Source organism: Rosa chinensis, chromosome 5 (genome assembly GCF_002994745.2).
Source record: "Rosa chinensis cultivar Old Blush chromosome 5, RchiOBHm-V2, whole genome shotgun sequence".
Taxonomy (NCBI): domain Eukaryota; kingdom Viridiplantae; phylum Streptophyta; class Magnoliopsida; order Rosales; family Rosaceae; genus Rosa; species Rosa chinensis.
Genome location: NC_037092.1, coordinates 24,381,994 through 24,402,644, shown reverse-complemented (window position 1 = coordinate 24,402,644; position 20,651 = coordinate 24,381,994). Strand labels below are relative to the sequence as shown.

Genomic DNA, 20,651 nt, shown 5'->3' with positions numbered 1-20,651 from the left:
CGAACCGCCCGCCTGAATCTGCCGCACCTTTGAACTGCCGTTTGCCTCTCCAGCCTCTACCTTCAGCCCTATGAAGCCCAGCCCAAAGACAGAAGCCCTAAGCCCAGAAGCACAGAAGCGACTCGGCCCAAAGATAGAAGCCCAGAATCCCAGCAACCTGAAGCCCACTGACGTCATCCCTGCGTCATCAGCTACGTCAGCATCCACATCAACCTCCAGTCAGTGCCCAGTCAGCACTTGTGGTCAACGCTGGTTAACGGCCAGTCAACGCCGGTCAACACTTTTCAGGCGACTTTTCAGGTGACTCTCCGACCACTTTTCTGGCGACATTTTTCCGGCCAACTTTTCGGTCAAGATTTTCGGCAATTTTTCAAGGTAAACTTTTCTAAAAGTTCCCCTTTTTTTGGAAGTTTTTATTACTTTTCTCTTCTTTTTATCAGGGACTTCCAACATCCCTTCTTCTACCCGCCCTTTCTTCTTCATAGGGGAGACCCAAAAGCCGAACTGTGGGGGTTCGTGCTCGCTCCAAGCTTGGAGCTTGTAGAGTCCTCCAAACTTACAGTTTGTTGAGAAGAAAACGATCGACCACATACATCGTTGTTTCGATCTAATCCAAAACCCCTCTTGGAATCGGATTTTTCTTGGAAGCAACTACGCTCAGAAAATCCCTAATTTCTTGGAAGCGACTACGCTAAGGAATTTAATAGTTTTTCATGGTAGCCTTTTCGCTCCGAAACTAACTCTAACCTTGTGTTGTTTTTTCAGGATGAGTTACCTTAACAAGTTGAACTTTGTTCCACTAGAGATAACTGGCGCAGGATACCATAGGTGGGTCCGAGATGTGCGCCAACATCTTAAGGCTGATGAACTTCTGGAAGCCATCCAAGAGCCTAGTCAGAATGTGATCTCCATTGAGCAAGCTACTGCGTTAGAAGCAAATCAAGCTAAAGCCATCATTCTCATGACAAGGCACATGAATGACGCGCTCCAAAGTGAATACCTCAATGAGGAAGATCCAAGAAAGCTATGGGTAGAACTTGAGCAGCGATTTGGCAACGTTCATGACTCCCTGCTTTCTAATTTAGAAGTGCGATGTCATAGCCTCTGCTTTTGTGATTTCAAGTCTGTGCTCGATTATAACTCAGAAGCTCTTCGTCTCAAGTCTCTGATGGAGTTTTGTGGCCAAGCCATATCTGATACGATGTTGATCGAGAAGACTCTCTCTACCTTCCCCATCTCTGCCCTGATGATTTCAAAGAATTATCGGATTGATGTGAAAGCGGGACGTATCACAAGATTTCATGAGCTTATTGGTGCCATGAACGTAGCTGAAAAGCACGACAACATACTTGTGAAGAACTATAACGCTAGACCCGTGGGAACTAAGTCTATTCTGGAGTCTAACTATAGTCGCGCCCACAAGGGAGGACGCAAGGAGAGAAACCCTAAGAGTAGGGACAATTCTGGACGTTCTGGTCTATATTCTCGCCCTAAAGAGGAAGGAAATTGCCAAGAGAGGCGTGCACAGAACCGTAGAGGTCAACGTGTGAAGAGAGAGAGAGGCGGAGCCTCCGGCTATGGTGGTGACGCCACCAAGAGTAATAGTCGTCCAAATCATGCACCAAAAGCATCTCGATCAAGGGAGTCTGACCATAAAGATGTTTGTCTTCGATGTGGATCAAGTGAACATTGGGCAAAGAATGTACTGCATCCCAGAACGTTGCCAACGCATACAAGATGTATCGTGAAGCAAGGGAGGCAAATTACATGGAACAAGAAGATCAAGATGGAGATCTCGATCTAAGGGTGGAAGACTAAGAGGATCAAGACCCAGAAACTGGCGATTTTGATTGAGTCTTTTTATTTTCCAAGAGATGTAGGCAATTGCCATATTACTTTTGTAGTAGATGCCAATGATATTAGTCTTTCTTCAAAGTAGGCGTACTCAATGTAAAAGTGATGTCTAGGAAGGTTTTGAGATAAGTGGTACTTAAGCGAGCTTTGCTCCACCGACATCTCTCTACTCACCTGGTCACATTTACATTAGAATTACCAAAAGAAGTTAAACGACTACCATTGTTTTGCATTAACTAGTTTATTGGATTAGATTTTCTTTGGTTAAAGAAACGATGATGTAATTCCATTTGGCTTATTAATGAAAGTTGAGTTCTTTTCTTTATGACTCCTTTTTAATTACGAGCTTTTCTTTTAAGAATGGATGAACTTCAATGTCTTGCGGATAGTGCGACTACGCACACCATTCTACAACATAGGCAATTATTCTTAGAGATGTTGCCTACATATTCCTCTGTGACTACGATGGCTGGGCCATCAAATTTAGTTCAAGGACATGGAACGGCCCAATTCCTTTTGCCCAATGGCACCTTGATTAAAGTCACTGAAGCTCTCTACGCTTCTAAGGCAAATCGAACCTTATTAAGCTTTAAAGATACAAGAGCCAATGGATTCCATGCGGAAACGCATAGTGAGAACGGAATAGAATTCCTTTGCATTATCTCTAATGATTGCGGACGAAAGCGCATCTTAGAGAAACTTATGTGTCAATCTAGTGGACTTTATGTCACTACAATTCGACCAATTGAATCCAATAATGTCATCAGAGAAGATCTCTTGGATTCAGACACATATTGGCTTTGGCATGACCGATTAGGACATCCTGGTCGTGATATGATGCTCCGTATACTTAAGACTTCACACGGGTATCCTTTCTTCAGAGTGAGAAGAAGTAAGAATCAAAAATTGATTCCAGGACTTAGCAAGACAGCAAAAATTGCAGCTTCTGGGGCTGCTGCTGTCTTGGGCCGCCGAAAGGCCGCCGCTGTCCCTAGTGATAACGCCATAAATGGCGCCAACCATGAGCATGACGCCATGGTTGCTCCTCCTTGTGGCCATGACGCCACACAAACCTATTTCCATGGCCCTAATGCCATAATAGGAGATGTAGTCACACCCTTTGCTTCTAATAGCGCTACAGACGCTCCGGCCCAACCACAATCCTCATTGGTTGCTTCTAAAGCCCCTCGCTCATTTTGCAAAGCCTGTTCCTTCGGGAAATTAGGACTGAGACCGTCCTATGCAAATGATCTTAAAATACTCATTCCGTTCTTACAGAGAATCCAAGGAGATAGCTGTGGACCAATTCAACCATCATGCAGACCTTTTTAATACTTTATGGTATTGGTTGATGCGTCAACACGCTGGTCACATATCGCGATGTTGTCCACTCGAAATGTTGCTTATGCTAAACTCCTCGCCCAGATTATCCGTCTACGGGCTCACTACCCTGACCATCCTATTAAGTCAATTCGACTTGATAATGCCGGGGAGTTTACATCGAAAACGTTCGATGACTATTGCATGTCACTGGGGATTGATGTAGAGTATCCAGTTCCCCATGTTCATACCCAAAATGGTCTCGCAAAAGCCGCTATCACACGACTACAAATGATAGCGCGGACATTGGTTATGCGCACCAATCTCCCTGTTTCTGCTTGGGGATATGCAATATTGCATGCAACAACGTTGATTCATCTACGACCCACCCCAACCCAATCTTACTCTGCGTTACAGCTAGTGACTGGATACGAGCCTGATATCTCGCATTTACGCATTTTTGGGTGTGCCATCTATGTGCCTATTACTCCGCCACAGCGTACTAAGATGGGTCCACAACGACGAATGGGCATCTATGTTGGCTATGAATCTCCAACTATTGTCCGCTATCTTGAACCCTTGACAGGCGATCTCTTTACTGCTAGATTTGCGGATTGTCACTTTGATGAGACTGTCTTTCCATCGTTAGGGGGAGATAAGAACACAGATGTTCCACAGGAATGACAGGACTTGTCGTGGTCTGTCCCCACTATGTCTCATCTCAATCCCCATATCGCACAGTCCGAACTTGAAGTGCGACTAATAATCGAGCTCCAGAACGTAGCAGATACTCTGCCTGATGCGTTTTCTAATGTTGCCAAAATGACGAGATCACACATACCTGCTGCAAACGTGCCTGCAAGGATCGATGTTCCGAATACTGGACATCACGCCACTCCTATGACACCAGGAGATGCGCCATTGCCCAGCATGGCAATGATGTGGCGTCTATGGCAGCAGGTCCCACAAGGAAGCGAGGTAGACCAATTGGTTCGAATGATACTCGCCCTAGAAAGAGAGCGAATGATGCACAAACAAATCCTTTGATCATCGATACTCAAAATCTGTCCCATGAGAATATTCCGAATTATGGTTATGTCCAAGAGACATCATTACACCTCAATGTCAGAACCTATCCCTGAGAATGTAGAGATCTTTGTAAACTACACTAGTGTACATGGGACGTGGGAAAGAAACTTTATCATCATTGATGATATATTCGCGTATTCAGTGGCATGTGAGATTATTGAGACCGATGACATCGAACCACGCTTCGTTGATGGATGCCAACGTAGAGCTGATTGGCCAAAATGGAAAGATGCGATCCAGGCAGAATTGATTCTCTAGTGAAAAGAAAGGTATTTGGCAAAGTTGTACCAATACCGCCCAACACCAAACCAGTTGGTCACAAATGGGTATTCGTTAGAAAGCGTAATGAGAAAAACGAGATTGTAAGATACAAAGCTCGCCTTGTGAGTTGTGGCGCAAGGCTTATCACAACGCCCTGGAATCGACTACGAGAAGACCTATTCTCCTGTAATGGACGTCATTACGTTCCGCTACCTTGTCAGTTTGGTAGTTTCTGAAAAACTGAACATGCAGCTTATGGATGTGGTTACTGCGTATCTATATGGGGATCTAGATACGGAAATATACATGAAGATTCCAGATGGAATTCAGTTACTCAAATCAAGTGGCTCTAAACCACGGAGCGCGTTTGCGATTAGATTGAAACGCTCACTATATGGATTAAAACAATCCGGACGGATGTGGTATAACCGTTTAAGTGACTACTTGATTGGAAAGGGATATGTCAACAATGAACTATGCCCATGTGTGTTCATAAAAAGGACAAGTTCCGGATTTGCAATAGTAGCGGTTTATGTTAATGACATGAACATAATTGACACCCTTAAAGAGTTAAGGGAAACCGCTGAACACTTGAAATCCGAGTTTGAGATGAAAGATCTTGGGAAAACAGGGTTTTGCCTCTGTTTAGAACTTGAGCACTGTACAGATGGTATCCTGATTCATCAATCAGCTTATACCCAAAAGATGCTTAGGCATTTCAACACTGACAAGATTAAGCCTTCAAGCACCCCAATGGTCGTCCGTAGTCTTGATCCAAAGAAGGATCCATTCCGTCCAAAAGATGATGACAAAGAAGTGCTAGAGGCAGAAGTGCCCTATCTAAGTGCAATAGGTGCATTATTGTACTTAGCACAATGCACAAGACCGGATATCTCATTCGCTGTGAACTTGTTAGCTAGAAATAGCTCTACGCTAACACGACTCCATTGGACTGGTGTTAAAGATATCTTTCGATACCTAAGTGGTACGATTGATATGGGCTTGTTCTATCCCTATAGAGAGAAGATGGATTCAAACCCATCTAGTGTCAGGGACTCCACATATGGTGGACTGCATTCCCTCTGCCCACCCCAAAACGATATAAGTGTTTTGGAAGGTTTTGCTGATGCTGGGTACCTCTCTGACCCACACAAAGGTCGCTCCCAAACTGGTTATGTTTTTACCATGGGAAAGACCGCGATATCTTGGAGGTCTACAAAGCAGACCTTAGTCGTTACCTCTTCGAATCATGCAGAGATTATTGCTCTTCACGAAGCAGTTCGTGAATGTATATGGCTTTGATCCATAGTTACGCATGTTCGAAGTAATTGTGGTTTGAAGTCTACCATAGATGAGCCAACGAGTATTTATGAGGATAATGCTGCTTGTATTGAACAAATGAAGCAAGGCTACATCAAAGGCGACAACACCAAGCATATATCGCCCAAATTCTTCTATAATCAACAACAACAGAAGCTCCTCAAGATCAAAGTGAACCAGGTTCGATCTGAGGACAATGAGGCAGACTTGTTTATTAAGTCATTCCCCAAATACACGTTCGAGAAACATGTGGCAAGAATTGGCTTGTTGAAATTATCTGAACTCCCATGATCGTAGTCATCAGGGGGAGATGTCTACATGTTCGTCTCGAAACGTGAAGGGTGTGTTGTGCTCTTTTTCCCCTTCGACTGAGGTTATTTTTGTCCCACTGGGTTTTTGTTACTCGGCAAGTTTTTAACGAGGCAACGAGAGAAGCACCGCGTTTGGACAACACAAGGGGGAGTGTTTAAGGATATCTCTATTTGTGTTTGGCCCAAACTCTAGGTTACTTAACCTAGTGGTAATTGGGTTTAATTAGAAGAGTCTAAAGATTATCTTTCCTTGTATGATTCTAACTCTATGCATTGTAATCCTCTATATAAAGAGGCCCCTTTTATCAATGAGAACACACAGCAATTTCCTCTCAATTTTAGTTCTCTAAAACACTTTTTTTTGCTTTTTCTTCTTTTTTTCTTGTTCCTTTTTAATTTTTTTCCCTTTTTAATTTCTTTTTTCCTTTTCATTCTGCCTACTTTCTCCTTCCTCAACCCACCAATCCCATTCCGATCAAACTCCACAACCCATTTGTTTCTCTCCCCAAATTAAAACCAAACCCAGCAAAGACCTAGCTTGGCGGTGTATAGATGGACATCGAGCAAAAGCAAGAGGTTAGGAGCTGATCGATCACTTCTTCACCTTCTCTGAAGCCATCTCCCTCCGTTGTCTCTTAGCGGATCCGCCCTCGTCTCCATTGTCGCCGACACCATCTCTCAAACATAAGCAGATTCCAATCAGCTGGGAAATTCGCAGCTCAACCACTCCCCTCTTGTTTTCATAGCCTACTTCTCTCTCTCCCACTCAAATCCTACTTTCTCTCTCCACATCAGACCTCAATTTGGAAACTTTTGAAAACTACCATTTTTTCAGACTCTGAGGTTTTTGAGTCTTGCTCAAAATGGTGATTTGGATTTTGGGTCTGGTTGAAATAGTGGTTTTTGATGGCCAAGTTGACCAAAACCAGAAGTGAAGAAGAAGAATAGTGATGGAAAAGAAAAATGGCCGCCGGCGTGGAGAACAATAATTGGGGTTTCAAGTCGATCTGGATTGGTTCGCCGACGTGGCGCTACTGATGCAGCAGGATATGATAGTCATTAAAAAGGAAAAAAATTTAAAAAGAAAAAATAAAAAAGAAATTAAAAAGGAAAAAAGAAAAAGAAAAAAAGAAAAAAGAAATTAAAAAGGAAAAAGAAAAAAGAAAAAAGAAAAAAAGAAATTTAAAAGAAAAAAGGAAAAAAAAGAAAAATAAAAGAGGAAAAAAGAAATTAAAAAGGAAAAAAGAAAAAGAAATTAAAAAGGAAAAAAGAAGAAAGAAAAAGAAAAAAGAAAAAAGAAAAAAGAAAAAAGAAAAAAGAAAAAAGAAAAAGAAAAAAGAAAAAAGAAAAAAAGAAATTAAAAAGGAAAAAAGAAAAAGATTAAAAAGAAAAAAGAAAAAAGAAAAAAGGAAAAATAGAAAAAAAGGAAAAAAAGAAATTAAAAAGGAAAAAGAAAAATAAAAATAAATTAAAAAGGAAAAAGAAAAAGAAAATGGAAAAAAGATATTAAAAAGGAAAAAGAAAAAAAAGGAAAATAAGGAAAAAGAAATAACAGAGGAGTATATTGGACATTTCACCTAAGGCCGACTCCTAATTTGACGCAAAAGAGACCTATTAGAGGGAAATTCTGAGAACATGGAGTTTTAGATTAAATTAGAATGTCAGGGACTAAAATGATGAGAGAGGCAAAATACAGGAATTAAACAGATTTTATTCCAATATTATATATAATTATCCAGATTATAATAAAACTACAAGTAATAGAAAAGAAAAATAACCAACTAAACACAGAAATACATAACTGCAATTGACAAGGAGAGAGGAGAGGGGGGGGGGGGGGGGGGGGGGGGGGGGGGGGGGGGGGAGAGAGAGAGAGAGAGATCTTACTTCTTAAAGCATTTTACGGAAAGCATAATAATGGATCATGTGGTTTTTTGATCTAGAAACTCCACACAAAGTTGCCTCTAATACCAACTCTACTGAATTGTCAATGTTGATATCTCCAAGTGTTGAAAGAGTGTAGCTGGATAATAAGATAACTACATTAGAATCATGTTTCTAAGTCATCATTTTGCAAAGTGAGGTGCCTCTTATGCTAATATTGACATTTATGTGGATGTGAAATGAAAATTTAGAGTCAGAAGGAAATCGATCATATATCTTAATATATTGCTAAAAATGCCCTAAAGCTACAAACATTTTAACAATTTTTACTTTCCTTATGTTATCAAACACCGGAAATGAAAATTTGTCGGAAATTTAATTTCATTTCCCATGAAAAAAAAAAGGAATTATTTTCCTTTCAGCAAACTAAACGTTGTTTTCTATGAAAATCTTTGAGAAAATTAAAACGTTGACCAATTCCGGAAACAAAAAATAAAATAAAAAACTTTTTCTTATATATGAAGTGTTGATCAATAAAGATATTCAAACAAAAGTAAAACCTGTGACGAGCGGTAACGAGTATCCCTCCGCCCACAATTACAATATCTTCAGGAGTGTCGACTTTCACCATTTATCTGTAGCTTCTAAGTTTTTGGCTCTTTTCCTTCTGTATAATGAAGGGCATACATTTCTACAGGCATCGGCAAAATTACCAAAATAAATTATTATTTTCCAGTTGTCATTACTAGAGTACTATTGCATACTAACAAACTATAGTTGCATTTATTACCTGCAATTCTCCATCTAGCAAAATTCTTAATTAATTCTCACTTGTTTTTTCCATTTTATGTTTGGTAGTTGCGGATCTGTTACTTGGAAGTGGAAGTTTATATGGAAGCTGCGCATTCGTTGTTTTGAACTCTCTCAGCTTATTTTCCATGGAAAACCTCTGATCGACCAATCTGGAAAGGTTCAAAAGAAGACTCACTTCTGATGCTCTTTGCCCTATATGTGGACATCACAATGAGTCTTCATTTCATGTTTGATACATTTGCTCTTGCATGTGCTACTATGGTTTCTAAACAAAGTTATTGTTCCAATTCAATCTACAGTACCCGCAGTTTAGATAGACAGATACCGATCGAGAACCGAGGGGCACCGATCGAACAATAACCGATTAAAACCTACCAACAACCAATGAAAACCGACCAAAAAGTGATGAACAGAGTAAGAACCGATTTGGCACCGACCAAGAGCTGATGGGTGACGGCTGACAGGTACTGGGAAATAGACTGTTAAGCAAGCTACTGTGTCATCTGTGCTGAAAGCTTTCCTGGATTGTCGAGACTTAGTGAGTTGAAGCCTTGAAGGAGAGAGTAATAGCGCCGCAGAAGCTTTGAAGCCAGCAAGCTGGGTTAGTGTATGGCCTCGACCAACAACCGATGAAAACCGATTAAGAATCGATTAAAACAGATTAGGAACCGACCAAGAACCGATCAAAAACAGACGAGAACCGATGAAAACGGACTGAAGAACCGACTGGCAAGGACGGAGAACCGATGGGAACCGACTGAGTACCAATGAGTGATATCTGATGTATACTGGGAAATGGACCTACTGTTAAGAATCTACTTTGTGGTCTATGACGGGGGCTACCATTTTTATCTTCCTAGCCTTGGCGTGTCGATACTTAAGTGAGTTGAAGTGTTGAAGGAAGCTGGCCGGGTTAGTGTAGGCGATGGGAGGGAAATTATTACATGGTCCCGGACCATAGTACACGTGGTGGTCCGGGGTGATGTTATTGGGCCATGTGACTCGTAGTGATTTCTGATTGGTCACTTAAATTTTTTTTTTTTCACCTCCTGCATGGTCCCCACCACATTCGAGTGATATTATTGACTTGGACCACCACATGGCAGTGCCACGTGGTACTCCAAGACCACCTAATAATTCCTCCTTGTTATATATATTAATCACTTCCACACAAATCGTATGCATATGATGACATTTCGGTCATTTCCCATCGCGAGGAATTATTAGGTGGTCCTGGAGTACCACGTGTACTATAACAAGAGACTAGTTGCAATTGATGATATCGTGAGCCACGAGTGTGGAGGCAGAAAGTAGGTCGCTGTTTAATTATTTTCAATCCGCTGAAGTAGCTGATTTTGAATGCATGCATCTGGTAGAATTGGAATGTACATCTCTTTCGAAGCCTCATTCCCTAGTGATCATTCCTTATCCTATATAATGCCTGCTAATTAACATGCTATTCCAAAAAATCTATAATTTGATGCCCATTAATTGATTTTTTAATAAGACTAATGCATACATAGCGGGCGTGTCCATGCGAATCACTTGCTAGATCCCCCAAGAACACAATTTGATGAATTTTGATGGAGTTTTCTCATTTTTCACGAGAGATATGATTGCGCGCAAAGATAAATTTAAAATTTGCGGTTTATGATTTTTAAGGTATTCAACTATTCATGAAATGCTTCCGCTACCGTCCCCGGAGTCCACGGCCGGCCACTGGTCACAGGAGTCCGGCAAGGTCTCCGATGATTTCTCTCTCTAAGTGACAAAGAAGATGATGACAAAATTGTCTCAAAAATAAATAAAAATGAATAAAAAAATACTTAATTGGGTATTAGGTAAATGATCTCTTAGAGTGTTTGGGTAAGTGAGGTTAATTAACCCCAAAACAGAGTACATGATCTTTTTCCCATAAAAATAACAAGAGTTGACATCACAAATCAAACTACTTCAAACTATGTATTTCACTTCAAAAATTTGAAAAGTATGAGTGAGAAAAGTTCCTAAATTTTAAACTCATCACAACTCAAATTTCATACTTACTATCATACAACTTTAAAATAGTACAAGTATGGTTTTTTTTTTTTTTTTTTTTTTTTTTTTCCATCTATTAGACATGGTAAGTGCCTAATTAAAATTCAAAACTTCTGTGGCTTCGAGGAATTAATTTAATAAGTAAAATATATAGCCCAAAGTTTAGGCGGTAGAAGATATGAGGATAAATATAGCCCAAAATATATAGCCGACAGCAACAACTGAGGTGCACCGAACAATAACCAATGAGAACCGACCAACAGCCGACGGGAACCGAACAAGAACCAATATGAAAACCGACCAAGACCGATGAAAACCGAGTAAGAACCGATTTGGCACCGACGATGAACCGATGGGTGACAAGTACTGGGAAATGGACCATTCATGGTAAGCTGCTGTGTCGTCTGTGGCCGCAGCTTCATGGATTGTCAATATTTAGTGAGTTGAAGTCATGCAGGAGAGAGTAAGAGCGCAGCCGAAGCTTTGAAGCAAGCTGGGTTAGTGTAAGGCCTCGACCAACAACCGATGAAACCGATCAAAAACAGTCAGAGACCGATTAAAACCGATCCAGACCGATCAAAAACCGACTAGAACCGATCAAGACCGATAAAAAACCGACTAGAACCGATGGAACGGAGCAAGAACCAATCGAAACCGACTGTCCAGACGGTTTCTGAGAAATGGACATACTGTTACGCAAACTACTGTGTGGTCTCTGACCGCAGCCACCCTGTTATCTTCCTTGCCTTGAATTGTCGGTAATTGAGTTTGTTGAAGTGTTGAAGCAAGCTGGGTTAGTGTAGGAGATGGGAATGTCATCATATGTGACTTGTGATAAGATCGAACAGGCTAGTTGATGATGGTGGCAGATGCTCAAAGGATGAACGTTCTTGTTGAAAGCAAGCTAGGAGTGTAGAGGCAGGAGATCGAGTAGGTCTTTCTATCATTTAAACTTTTATTATCAATCTGCGTGAGTTGCCGGGCAATGGCTTGTGGTAGAAATGTAGAATTGGATTGTAGGTCTCTTTAATTCGAAGCCTCATTCCCTACTCCCTATTTCCCTACTGATCATTGGGATTCATTAATTGCTTACCATATAATGCCTGCTTATCCAAAAATGCTATAATTTCATGCCCATTGATTATATATTATTTAATAAGACTAATGCATACATCTTCTCATAGCAGGTGTGTCCATGTGAATCACTGGATATGATCACCAATATGAACAGAATGCACAAGAATTTGATAATTTTTTATAGAGATTTTCATGCATTTTCCCCATCAGGGGTGATTGTGCACAAAGACTGCCTCAAAACTCGCGGTTTCTGCTCTCAGGTATTCATCAAATGCTTCTGTTAGCATCACTTTTTTAATTCCTCTTCCTCTTGTCTTGGAACACCGACACAAGTCGACTTTTTCACCAGGCACCCATCAAGCACAACCGATCTTCCAAAGAGGCTGAGCCACCCTGAGCAATGAATAGAGTCATTGTGTGCAAGGTATCTCCTGCGACTATCACTGTTCCCACCTGAAAGTATGTCCCTAGTATGTCCACATGGCACTTTGTCTAACCAATATTGTTCCTCTTTCTGAAGCTATAGTCTCATCCAGGCTTGGATAAAAGACCTACGTCACATTTTTGCGGAGACTTCCAACTAATTAGTCATTAATTATGTTATGTCAATGTAACATTAATTCTTTGGAGCTGAGAATCATCATTCATGATATATATAAGATGCGTAGCCAGTTCTTTCTCCTCTATTGCTTTCAACCACATCTTTCAGCAAGCAAACTTTTACGCTAATGTTGTAGCCAATTTGGGTCACTCCATCTCGAATGAGCAAACTTGGGAAGGAAGACTTCCGCCAAATGTGCTGGGTGATTTCGGTGTCAACCAGTTTAATTGTGTCTGGTTGCCTGGCCTCGCTTTTGTATTTAGTTTCTCTGTGTTAAGTCTTTTCTTATCAGAAAATAAAAATGACAGAAACAAATCAAAAGGATTGGTATTGAGATTGTAGTCGAGACTCCAAACTTTTAGTCCATTGAAATAATAATCCAAACAGCTCAGCCTTATTTCCTAAACGCTCTCACGATCTCAGGGTCCTGCCCCATGTGAAAGAATTGGGGAAAGAATGGGCCCTATTTCTGAAGTGTTGAAAGAAGCTGGGTTAGTAGGAGATCGGAAATGCCATCACAGGCGACTTTTGTGGGAGTGATATATAACAAGAGACTAATTGATGATATTGTGACCCACGAGTGTGGAGGCAAAAGATTAGGTCTTGCTGTATAAATTTTTATTTCCAATCTGCGTAAGTTGCTGATTTTGAATGCATGCACCTGTAGAAATATTGGATTTTACGTCTCTTTCGAAGCCTCATTCCCTAGTGCATGTTAATTGCTTAACCTATATAATGCCTGCTAACCTGCTAATCCAAAAATTCTATAATTCCATACCCATTGATTTTTTATTAAGACTGCATCATACATGTTCTCTTAGCGGATGGCCGGACGTGCACACAAATTGATAAATTTTAATGAAGTTTCTTGCATTTTCTCACAAGAGATATGATTGCGCGCAAGGAAAATTCTACAATGTGTTAACATATGACATGCATACAATTGCTTTAAAAGTGATAAAATGAGTCCTCAAAATAGTAATATTAGTCCTGAAAGTAGTAACATGAGTCCTTAAAGTGGTAAATTTTCTTAGTTTACCAAATGAGTCCTCAAAATAGTAATATTAGTCTTTAAAGTGATAACATGAGTCCTTAAAGGGGTAAAAATAGTTTATGTATGAGAAATGTTAACATACCATAGATTTACCCTGCACGCAAAGATAGATTTAAAATTTACTGTTTCTAATTTTTAAGGTATTTGTCAAATGCTTCCGCTACCATAACTTTGCTAATTTCTCTTCCATTTAGAACAACAACAAGAGTCAACATCACAAATCAAACTATTTCAAACTATGTATTTCACTACAAAAATTTGAGAAGTTCAATATTTTTCTTTATGAGTTAGAAAAGTTCCTAAATTTCAAACTCATCACAACTCGAATTTCATACTTACCATCATGCAATATTAAAATAGTACAAGTACAGGTTGTTTTTTTTTTTTTTTTCCATCTATTAGCTAGACAAGGTAAGTGCCTAATTAAATTTCAAAACTTTTGTGCATGCCTTTGAGGAATAATTTAATAAGTAAAATATATATCCCAAAGTTAACTGTATTTTAGGCATTAGAATGAGAGATCACACACACAAACAAAGATCATAGCAACATTAGTAAATTCTTTAGACATTCAAGGGAAAAGACAGATTTATTTCTTAAGGTTTAAACTAAGGGGGCCGTGACCACTTACCCAATTTTAGACTAAAAATTGCCCACTTACTCCACTAAGAGTTTTTTAACCCCATTTACCCAATCTAACAGTGTTTGATAGTATTGCCCTCTCTCTCTCTCTCTCTCTCTCTCTCTCTCTCTCTCTCTCTCTCTCTCTCTCTCTCTCTCTCTCCCGCCCACCTCAACGATCTGATTAACAACCCAGAAACCTCCATAATGATTCAGAGCCTTCGAGACCCAATCGACGACCCGTTGCCCAAACGTGCAACCCGATCAGAAATCTCGTTTCCGGCAACGATACGATGGAGGACTACTGTCGTTAGGTTTTTCTCGACGACGCTGACGTGCCACTAGTCACAGATCATCCATGCATGGGTCGTGGAGAGAGAGAAATAAGCCTTCGATCTGATCAACGACCCAGAAACCTTCTGGAGGCTCTGAATTCTTCTGGAGACCGGCGATCATCATGCTCAATAAGGCTCTGAATCCTTATGGAGGTTTCTGGGTCATGTCCTCTGGGATTCGATGAGCGTACATGGAGATCAGCAGTGGGATTCCCATGACCAGAGTATTGGGAAGCGTGGAGAGCGAGAAAATAGTGATCATCCACTTGAGGCTTCTGTTTCGGGTGAAGTTGGTCCAGAGGGCTAGGGTGAAGAGCATGATGATCTTCTGGAGAGTGTCGGCGGCGATGAAGCGGAAGTTCATGGTGTAAGGGTTGTTGGTGGAGATGAAGTGGAAGGAGAGAAAAGGAACTGCGAAGATTGCGACGAAGCGATTGATTCCGGAGCATTGGTCCAGGGAGAAGATCTTCCACCAACGAACGGAGCCGTTTTTGGTAAACTATAAGGAAAGAAGAAAGAAGAATGAAGAATGAAAAAAAAGGTTTTATTGAGTAGTTATACATGTCTATTGCAGGGCAATAATATGCATATAAATTGATCAATTGTGCATGTAGTGTATTCATTTTGGTTTTGGGAGTTTATGCAATTCACTGGAGGGCAATAATATAATTATTGGAGGCAATAATATGATTACAATAATATGAGTATTGGGAGGCAATAATATGATTACTGGGGGGCAATAATATGGCTACTGGGTAATATTAGGGGGCAATAAATTAAGACACCGGAATCCAGTCACGAGTCCGGCGGTCGGATTCGGGATTCCTGTGACTGGTTGTCGGATTCCGGTCACTGGACGCTGGACTCCGGTCACCGGTCACCGGTCGCCGGAGACAGCGGCCGGCCACTGGTCACCGGAGCACAGCAAGGTGGAGGATGACTTCTCTCTCTAAGTGAGAAAGAAGGAGAGGGCAAAAAAGTCCCCCAAAAAATAAAAAGAATTAAAAAAGAATTAATTGGGTATTAGAGAAATAATCTCTTAGAGTGTTTTAGGTAAATGAGGTTAAAAAACTGTTAGTGGAGCAAGTGGGCAATTTTTAAGCTGAAATTGGGTAAATGATCATTTCCCCTAAACTAAGCACCATGTTTCTACTCGAAACCAGGGTTGCAACCAACAAGGTGCAACTTATTGGTGAATTAAACTTTCCGACAATTTATGGTAATCAGGTAATCAGCTCAATAATTGTCACAACTCACAATAATACAGTTAAAAGGAAAAATTACCAATAGAGCTAGGAAACATTTCTTCAGCTACCCTGTGATCGAGGATTCATTGGCTATCAAGGCTTTACATAATTCATTGGTTATATATAAGGACAGGCACGTAATAATCATGATAACTAATTAGTGTACTCTGGCTGAAAATGAAGATTAATATATTACAAATTGAGACAGAATCAATGAGACCAACAATTCCAAAAGCTAAGAGAGAGATATTATGAAGGAGAAGAGAATACAATTGACATTTCTAGTGGTTGATTCGGTACAGAGATTCGAAGAGGTGGGAGAAGAACCTACCAAGGAAGAATTGTACCTTTAGTTGAGGCAAGGCTTGAAACCCGAAATCCAAAAACGGATGAAGGTGAAGTTGGAGAAAAAGGAAGGTGCACCGTGCACGGTTCTCGTTCTGCGGCCAACTCCAATGATAGAAAGAAGCTCCCGGCCCATGATAAGAGAGCGATTACTAAATTTCTACGTCAATTCCCAATTTATTAATGCTCTTAAAATTTTGAGCATTTAATAAGGTTTTAACTATTGCCGGTTCTTTTTATTGTATCTGTTGTGATGCGATGAGGACATTTTCCATGTTCTTGATTCTTGACTATATTAAGGACAACAATTGCTGTTGGATCTAAATTTCAAATGAATTAACCAATGCATGCAACCATTTGCTTAATGTGTTTGGCTTCATTTGGTTTCTTTATATTGGGACCTATGAGTACACAGTTCTTGTAATATAATTCTGAGGACAGATTACTGTTGTTTTTCCACGGATATCATATCATCATAATAAAAGTAATTGCTTAAACAGAATAAAGTTTCCCTTTGAATTTTATAAGCAACTCTTTTCCTTGCATAACATCTCTTAATTGTAGACCCCACTAGCAGAATAGAGCATTACGTACGTACTATACGCAATTGGTACCACTGAGCCATTCTGTTTTGTTTTGGTCCTCGTCTAACATTAACTCTCTGCTCGTAAGTTGCATGCATATATATGAAATAGAAACCCAACAGGATCGGAGGCTGCTACAGTTGCCGGAAGCGGCGTGGGTCTGCTTTTAGCTAAAGTTTATTATGAGATTGCAGAATAAGAACCGACAGCAACCACTGAGGTGCACCGAACAATAACCAATGAAAACCGACCAACAGCCGACGGGAACCGAACAAGAACCAATATGAAAACCGACCAAGACCGATGAAAACCGAGCAAGCACCGATTTGGCACCGACGAAGAATTGATGGGTGAAGGCTGAGGGGTACTGGGAAATGGACCATTCAGTAAGCTGCTGTGTCGTCTGTCGCCGCTGCTTCATGGATTGTCAATACTTAGTGAGGTGAAGTCTTGAAGGAGAGAGCAAGAGCGCCACCGAAGCTTTGAAGCAAGGGGAAAGTGTAGGGCCTCGACCAACAACCGATGAAACCGATCAAGAACCGCCAGGAACAGATGAAAACCGACAAGAAACCGATTAAAACAGACCAAGACCGATCAAAAACCTACTAGAACCGACCAAGAACTGATGAAACGGAGCAAGAACCGATCGGAACCGACTAAGAACCGATGGTGATATCCTGGTTTCTGAGAAATGGATGTACGTACTGCTACGCAAACTACCCTCTGGTCTCCGACCGGTAAAATATATATTACCTGCAATTCTCCGTCTAGCAAAAGTCTTAATTAATTCTCACTTGTTTTTTCTATTTTATGTTTGATAAGTGAGCGGGTCAAAAACTCACAGAATCATGAAATAAGTTGACAGAGCAGCGAAGACGACTCACTCTTGTTACTTGGAAGTTAATTTATATGGAAGCTGCGCATACTACCAGTTTTGAAATTTCTCTTGGCTTATTTTCCACGGAAAACTTCTGACCAATCTGGAAAGGTTCAAAGGAAGACTCACTCCTGATGCTCTTTGCCTTATATGTGGACATGACAATGAGTCTTCATTTCATGTTTGAAAAATTGCTCTTGTGCTACCATGGTTTGGAAGCAAGTTATTGTTCCAATTCAATCTACGGTACCCTCAGTTTGGATCGAAGGGTACCGACCGAGAATCGAGGGGCACCGAACAAGGACTGATGAATACCGAGTAAGAACCGATTTGGCCCCGACCAAGGACCGATGGGTGTGTGTCGTCTATACCGGAAGCTTTCTTGGTCAATACTTAGTGAGCTGAAGTCTTGAAGGAGAGAGTAATACCGCAAGCTGGGTTAGTGTAGGGCCGATGAAAACCGATTAAGAACCAATTAAAACCGACCAACAACCGATGAAAACCAATTAGGAACCGATTAAAACCGATTAGGAACCGACCAAGAACCGATCAAAAACCGACGAGAACCGATGGAAACAGACTGAAGAACCGACTGGCATGGACAGAGAACCGATGGAAACCGACTAAGAACCGATGGGTGATATCTGACCAATACTGGTAAATGGACCTACTGTTAAGCAGCTATTATGTGATCTGTGACCGGAGCTACCATTTTATCTTCCTTGCCTTGGCTTGTCGATACTCGACTGAGTTCAAGTGTTGAAGGAAGCTGGGTTAGTGTAGGAGATCGGAAATGTCATCATATGCGACTTGTGTAGGAGTGATATATAACAAGAGACTAATTGATCAATGATATTGTGAGCCACGAGTGTGGAGGCAGAAAGCAGCTAGGTCTTGCTGTTTAAATTTTGGGAAAAAAACTGTTTAATCCCTATACTATGACTCTGTCATCGTTTCAGTCGCTCACATTCTAATTTAATCTGAAAAGTCCATGAGGTCACAATTTCGGTCCAATATGTCCTCGCCATCCAAATGTTTTGTTAACTAGCTGATGCGGCACACAATTAGACTCCACATCAGCACCATGTAAGCGAGGTGGATGGTAAAATATCCACTATACCCCTGTTCAATTTCCTTTCTCTTTTTTCCTTTTAGTTTCTTTCATTCTCTTTTCCTTTTCTTTTTTGTACGCCTAAATCAACCACCACCGAGCTCAGATTACCCAATCCCAATTGCCCATAGACCACCATCGAGCTGCCTATTCATCTTCTTCTTCCTCCTTACCTTCAATTCAATCCCAACAACTTCAAAATCTAACTACCCAAAAAAAAAAATAAAAAACTCAAGCATTGAAACACCGAATTTGAAAACCCAATTTCTCAACAGAATCAACTCCCACCAATTGTACATTGGAAACCACTGCCCAAATTGAGACTATTGTTGCCATAATCACTCCCAATGGAATCTAGTAACTCTGATTTTGGCGTGCGATGGAATTTTCTCAGAATTGGCTTAAGCATGGTGGAATCCTGTATTTTTGAGCTTCTGGTTATGAACGTATGAGTGAAGAAACAATAGAGAGAGACCTTTTTCAGCAAAGCAGAGAAGCAAAGGAGGAGCTCATGATAGCCTCAAAACTACCCAAAATATAATCTTGGGTGAAAAAGCAAATGACTATACTTTAAAACCAAAACAACAACAAAGAAGAGACAGTGGGCATTTTCTGAGAAAATTACAGGCACTAGTCTCCAGACTCTCCACCGACATAGAAGAGGTAAAGAAATAGTTTAATGGGTGTTAAACAAATTAGTATATAAAATATCAAGCTTGAAACTTTAGGTTCAGTTGGTAGGAAGAGGAAAAAGAAATTGACAATATTCTCAAACTATGTTTGGCTGAGATGAATAAGATCTGAAATTCTCCATTCCCAACTTACTCAGCTCATATTCCAAAACCTTCTTGGCCTTGACCAAAGCCTCCACCTGCTGCCTCCGATCGTGGGTCTCCTTCAGGAGCAGAGAGTTCAACGACCTTCTCCGACGACTCGTTGTCCATGGAGGGGGCGGGCTTCTGGGTGGTGTTGTGGTTGTGGGTCTAGGCTAGGTTGCTTTTTCTTCTTGATTAGTGGTGTCTTTGGGTTGATGGATTGCTTTCTTTTTGGCCATTTTGAAATGGGAAATGTGGGATTTAGGAATTTTAGAGGACTTCTGCCAAGAGAGAGCTTGGAGAGAAAGCTCGGCGGTGGTTATGGTGGTTTGGGTGTGAAGAAGAAGAAGGTGGGAAGAAAAGAAAAGAAAAAAAAAAGGAATAAAAGAAATTAAAAAGAAAAAAAAGAAGGGAGAAAAATCAGAAGGGTATATTGGACATTTCACCATTATCGAACTGAGTTAGTGTGAGAGATATTGCTACGTCAGCTGCTTAACGGAGTTTGTGGACGGAGAATTAACGGAATGGACCTATTGGAGGGAAATTGAGAAACCAGAGAGTTTTTGGATGAAATTGAAATGTAAGGGACTAAAATGATATTGAATGCAAAGTATAGGGACTAAACAAATTTTAACCCTTAAATTTTTATTTTCAATCTGTTGAAGTTGCTAATGATTTTGCATTCTAAAAATAATAATAATAATAAATAAATAAATAAAGTAAAAAAGTTGCTGATTTTGAATGCATGTATCTGGTAGAATTGGATTGTAAGTCTCTTTCAAAGCCTCATTCCCTAGTGATTAGATCTTACCCTTTATAATGCATGCTAACCCTTTTTTTTGTTTGGTCCGAAAGAGAAATTCATTAGGCCATAAGGGCGAGAAAAGTAGCGAAAATACATCAGGAATAAACGAGAAGAGAAACAAATAAAAAACAACATCAAACACAGTAGCTAAAATAAAGAAGCAGCAGCTGGGACATAACGAAGGAGGCCCAGGAAGGCCAAAATGCCTGCTAACCTGCTAATCCAAAAATTCTATAATTTGATGCCAATTGAATTTTTAATAAGACTAATGCATACATGTTCTCATAGCT

The 20,651-nt window shown here is 40.4% G+C and overlaps 1 long non-coding RNA gene across 1 annotated transcript; it reads left to right on the top strand.

Annotated features, from left to right (window-relative positions):
* Positions 1–10,986: 10,986 nt before the first annotated feature.
* On the top strand, positions 10,987–13,098 carry LOC121049116. The gene is made up of 3 exons (XR_005799361.1): positions 10,987–11,819; positions 12,077–12,226; positions 12,316–13,098. It is a non-coding gene; the product is annotated as an uncharacterized LOC121049116 (long non-coding RNA).
* The last annotated feature ends 7,553 nt before the right edge of the window (positions 13,099–20,651 follow it).